Raw genomic sequence first — 6,517 nt, 5'->3', positions numbered from 1 at the left:
ATACAACTTGCCTAATAATTCTGCACTCCCTGTATAGATCATATCGCAAGCAAAAAAAGTAATATTTATTTTTGTAAAATTCAGTGCCTCTTTAAACCTACAATAAAATAAAAGGGGTAATTCAATTTCAGTTGGGATATGTTAATGAAGACCACATCTTACCCGTTTCATCTGTGATAAAAGATGATTGTGCACAGTTTTCTGCTAAAATCTGATGGTTATTTGCTTATGGATTCAGTTTTATTGAATTGCGCTTGAAGAATTTAATTTTATGCTTCAGGGCATCACGAGTTATCTGTGACAGTAATGTCTGTGAAGTACAAGTATCATTATCAGCTATAAAGCTTAGTATGCAAAGCAAATAAATGCCCGTACACTGCTTTTAACGGCGATTTTTTTTTCCTTACATGAAAATTTTCTATCAGATAATGACAGTTCTCCAGAATATTTTGCATTATAAAAAAGAGATTGTTCACTCATTTTTGTAAGCACTGCTTAGTAAGTATTGCATGCATACTGTTCATGACCACAAATGCTTGTAAAGTGTTAATACTAACTCCTCGTAGGTGCGTTTATTTTTCTAACATAGGGCTAGATTACAAATGGCACTATATTTGTTAACTTGTGCTCGTACTACAAGTAAACGAGACTGCACGAGCCCAAACTAAATTTGCGCTTGTCGAGTTACTGCGACTGAAGACCTCACGTAAAAGGTTAGGCCTAAAAAAAAAGTTGCATTAAATACAACATGAACACATTAATATTAACAGTTACACTCATATATACACTATCTAATACAATTATTCATATAAATATTAATAAAAAAGTTATTAAGGCTTATTATTATTAAGGGGGGTTAAAGGTGTATGGTATATGACAAGGTATTTGAACGAAAATACCTTGTCATATATATACATACATATACATATCTAAATTGTATACATGTGTATTTATGTTTCTATGTCTTTATATATATATATATATATATATATATATATATATATATATATATATATATATATATATATATATATACTTTATATATATATCCACATATCCACATATATACATATGTATATATACTTTGGAGCCTTTTCCACTCAAATACCTAAAAAAAAAGAAAATGTTTTTGTATTCAATTTTAATATTTAATAATGGGTTTTACTGTGTATGTACTGTAAATATTTTGCATTCCAATGTTCTTCACATAGGGAAGAAATGTTCTATGTATTTTTAAATAGATATTCCTATATAAATCTGTATTTACATGTATCTATTTATATAGATATATAGGTACAGGTAGAAAACCATTTATCCAAACTTCTTGGGACTGGAGAAGGTTTGGATTTCGTAATAGTTTATTTTTGGAATATTTGCATCTGTCATAATGCAGTTTATACATGCAACCGTAAGGTAATTTATATAATTTTTAATACTTTTGTACCCTCAGAAAGATAGTACAGTGTAATAAGATAGGTAATATACAGCTAGATCACGAGTTTTGTCGGTAGAGCCGTGCGGTGCTAACGAGCCTTTTTTTTCACCGCTCACTTTAAACAACGCTGGTATTACGAGTTTTCCGAATGGCTGTGTTAGCCTCAGAAAAGTGAGCGTTGAGCAAAATTTAGCTCCACATCTCACCTCGATACCAGCGCTGCTTAAGTCAGCGGTAAGCTGGCTAAACATGCTCGTGCACGATTTCCCCATAGGAAACAATGGGGCTGAGTCGCCTGAAAAAAAGCTAACACCTGCAAAAAAGCAGCGTTCAGCTTCCAACGCAGCCCCATTGTTTCCTATGGGAAAATAAAAATGATGTCTACACCTAACACCCTAACATGAACCCTGAGTCTCAACACCCCTAATCTTACACTTATTAACCCCTAATCTGCCGCCCCCGACATCGTCGCCACCTGCATTATACTATTAACCCCTAATCTGCCACTCCGGACACCGCCGCCACCTACATTATACCTATGAACCCCTAATCTGCTGCCCCTAACATCGCCGACACCTACATTATATTTATTAACCCCTAATTTGCCCCCCCAACGTCGCCGCCACCTACCTACAATTATTAACCCCTAATCTGCTGCCCCCAACGTCGCCGCCACTATACTAAATTTATTAACCCCTAAACCTAAGTGTAACCCTAACCCCCCTAAATTAAATCTAATTTAAATAAATCTAAAGAAAATTACTATTATTAACTAAATTATTCCTATTTAAAACTAAATACCTATAAAATAAACCCTAATATAGCTACAATATAACTAATAGTTACATTGTAGCTATTTTAGGATTTATTTTTATTTTACAGGCAACTTTGTATTTATTTTAACTAGGTAGAATAGTTTTTAAATAGTTATTAACTATTTAATAACTACCTAGCTAAAATAAATAAAAATTTACCTGTAAAATAAATCCTAACCTAAGTTACAAATACACCTAACACTACACTGCAATTAAATAAATTACCTAAATTAAATTAAACTAATTACAATTAAATTAAATAAACTAAATTACGAAAAGAAACAAACACTAAATTACAGAAAATAAAAAAAAAATTACAAATTTTAAAACTAATTACACCTAATCTAATCCCCCTAATAAAATAAAAAAGCCCCCCAAAATAAAAAAATGTCCCTACCCTATACTAAATTACAAATAGCCCTTAAAAGGGCCTTTTGCGGGGCATTGCCCCAAAGTAATCAGCTCTTTTACCTGTAAAAAAAAATACAATACCTCCCCCAACATTACAACCCACCACCCACACACCCCTACTCTAAAACCCACCCAATCCCCCCTTAAAAAAACCTAACACTGGGGGGCGGATCCTAGCCACGATCGGAGATGGCTGCTTATTAACAGAGCTACGTAGTCCCTGTTGTATTACACGCTAATTCAGAACGTACGACCTGCACAACTGGGTTAAAAAGACTCTCCAGATCTGCTTGGAAGCTCCGGTTGCTGATTGTGTCACTCTAGAGGATCGATGTGACATTTGGAAGAGCGTCGCGGGTAGCTAGTTGCAGCAGGCCTCAACTGAAGCGGGACCCAGCAGTCAGAAAATCGCAGCAAGGAGTTCCAGTTACATCAGCCTGCCGACAGAACAATATATAGGGAGTACGCTCCCAGGCACTATCACCGGCTCAGAGGAGAGACTGGCAGCTGGCCCACAGTGCGAAGCAGAACAGGACTAACAGTAGGCTGCAACCACGAGGTAAACTGTGACACACGCAAGCACCTGATTAGGCAGAACGAACTGCCCTCTAGCTAGGCTGGCCCAATATAAAAGACTGAGACATACACAGGGGCATAGAGAGGCCATAAAAAGGGCTGCTGGACAGACCGCATTGAGCTGGACGGTGTCAATAAGAACTGAGGCTCTGAACAGACACAAGCCATTTTTTGGGCGCAGCCATTAGAGTGGTGACTCACGTGCAGAGCAGGCCTGAGTTATTGTTTCAGACGCCCCACAAAGCATAAAATAAAGGAGACATAAGGCCTGAGGCAATTTGCTTTAAACGGCACGCTCAGAAACATCAAGACAGTTAAAGCCAGCACAAATAAGTATCTATCTCATAGCGCAACTATACCCAGCCAAATGCAGCAAGCACCCTTTTATAAACACACCATCAACAGATTGCCCCATTTTGTCAGAAGAACAGAAGGGGACATTTTGAGATTACAGATAGTTACACACACACATTAGGGGTGGTAATAAGCTCACTGGTGATCAGGCGAAAATACAGGCCTACATGATGTCTGAGAAGAGAAAAACCAAGCCGACTAAAGGTTCTCAGAACACAGCAATAGAGAATTACCTGATACCCACAGACACCGCTTCACAGCAAGTCAGGGCAATGCAGGAACCCAGCACACTGGGTACCCAAAACACAGTGGCTCAGATCCACAACCCAGACCTTCGCACACAGTCCCAGAATTTCCTCACTAAAGAAGACATCAAACATCTTTCCTCAAAAGATGATATAAAAGAGGCAATGAAGGATTTTAAGTCTATGTTTGGGGAACTAAAAAATGAAATATCAGCTGTGGAGCAAAGAGTCACATATATTGAAGAAAAGCAGGAATCTATTTGCTTAGACCTACAGCTCCAATCCAGTGTCTTTCAAGCACAAGAAAGCACGGTCCACACGTTGATGGACCGAGTTGAGGACCTGGAGAACAGGAGCAGGAGGAACAATATAAGATTGTGTGGTGTTCCAGAAGATGTGGATCCTCCTGCCCTGTTGGGCTATATTCAGGACTTTATCAGATATCTTAAAAACAATGAAGCAGCACTAGAAGTCCCTATAGAGAGAGCCCACAGAGCCTTACGACCCAAACCACCCAACAGGGCCCCTCCCAGAGACATTATCCTAAAGTTCTTGTCCTTTAGAGACAAGGAACTGGTCCTGAAATTCGCCAGAGCAAAACACTCACTGGAATTTCGGGGAGTAGAGGTGCAGGTTTACTCTGACCTATGCCGTCTACACTACAAGAAAGAAGGGACCTAAGGTTCATCACAACTGTTCTAAAGGACAGAAGAATTCCATAGAGATGGGGATTTCCCACCTGCCTGATAGCCAGCAAGAACAACACTTCCCATGTCCTTCCTGAGGACCTTGGATGATCTGCCCGCTTTTAACCAGGCTCTTGGCCTGGATATCAGACCTCCTCGACAATTAGCGGCTGCCTCGGATGGTCCTCTGGACAGAGAACCAGAAGAGATCAGGAACCACCCGGGTTGAAGAAAGCAGCCTGATGAACAGTTGATCCTAAATCCAGAAGTAACTAAGTCTGTGGGACTTGGACAATTGGCCTAGAAGGGCAAAGCTGGGTCTGTCATTGACAGAACCCAGATCCTGCTTACAGATAAGTTTAAGGGGACAGTCTACACGAGAATTTTTATTGTTTTAAAAGATAGATAATCCCTTTATTACCCATTTCCCAGTTTTGCATAACCAACACAGTTATAATAATATACTTTTAACCTCTGTGATTATCTTGTATCTAAGCCTCTGCAAACTGCAGAGTTCTTTTGACAGACTTGCAGTCTAGCCAATCAGTGCCTAATTCCAGATTACTTCACGTGCACGAGCACATTGTTATCTATATGAAATATGTGAACTAACACCCTCTAGTGGTGAAAAACTGTTAAAATGCAATCTGAAAGAGGTGGGCTTCAAGGTCTAATAAATTAGCATATGAACTTCCTAGGTTAAGCTTTCAACTAAGAATACTAAGAGAACAAAGCAAAATTGGTGATAAAAGTAAATTGGAAAATTGTTTAAAATTACATGCTCTATCTGAATCATGAAAGTTTATTTTGGCCTAGACTGTCCTTTTAAGTTTGAAAACTGAACCTAATGCAACCTAAAGTTATTTAAAGTTATTTAAAGTAGAGATTGATTATTCAGAGTTATTTACACTTGCAAAAGTTTAACCTTTTTCTGCCGTGGACTGTTGTTGTGAGATGGGGACGATAAGAGAGGATTAAGGGGGTTTTCTTCTTTTTGTGACAGGACTGGCGGGGTGGGGAGGCAGGGCCCACTCAGAAGGTAATCTACATGAACAGGTAAGGGGCCTAAATATAAGGAGTCATGTTGGAGGCTCGCACCACATACAAATGATGCAACGATTAATAATGGCTCCAAAGATTCAAATGAGGGGTCCATTTTCACTTTTAGTTATATTTCACGTTTTCTTGGCAAGAGAGCACACAAAGCACACAAAATCTAAAAGATCCTAGGGCTGAGAATGAGCCTGTTAAAAAAATACAATAGGCTCCATTACTCTTTAGCACTCAGTCATCAATCCTTAGTCCTCCAAGATACTTACATAATTTTTATTTTTAAAAGGAAAAAATAAAAAAATCAAGAAAAATATATATATATATATAGACCCCATCACAACGGACACCAACACTGGCCCAGTAGCTCACACTTTAAAAATTAAGAGGGTTCCCCTGTCGCCCCATCGGGACCGCCTATATAGATAAACATTACTGGGGATACTCCCTTCCTTCAATACCCATACATAAGTACACTTCTTGGGATGATAGGACACGGCGAAACTTAGCTTAATGTCATAGAAGCAAAAACAGAACTGTTTAGCTTGTATATATTCTTAGTACGTTCTGAATCAGTTGAAAATGTTCAAAGTTTATGTTTAATGTGTAAACACAGGGATAACTACCCCTGATTTCCTTGGTTTTTTTTCTTTCGGTATACATAGATTGTTATTGTCTTGAGCTTAGTGTTTGAGGCAAATTTGTACCACTCAATTGCTCCTTGCATTGAACCCGTTCCCTACCTTTCTCCTCACACTTCCTGACCTATTCCTCTCTACTCTTCTTTACTTGCACTACTTTCTGCTTCCCACCCCCCTTTTTTTTTTTCCCCGCAGCCCTAGTCCTGACACCCTAACCCAAAATGCCCCCCCCCCCCCGCAGAGACGGGAAAATATTCTCTCAGTGGAACTAATCACGGTCAGTGTCAAAGGGTTTAATAGCCCT

Source organism: Bombina bombina, chromosome 5 (assembly GCF_027579735.1).
Source record: "Bombina bombina isolate aBomBom1 chromosome 5, aBomBom1.pri, whole genome shotgun sequence".
NCBI classification, from domain to species: Eukaryota; Metazoa; Chordata; class Amphibia; order Anura; family Bombinatoridae; genus Bombina; species Bombina bombina.
The sequence above is the reverse complement of the archived record's forward strand: the minus strand, read 5'-3'. Positions refer to the sequence as shown.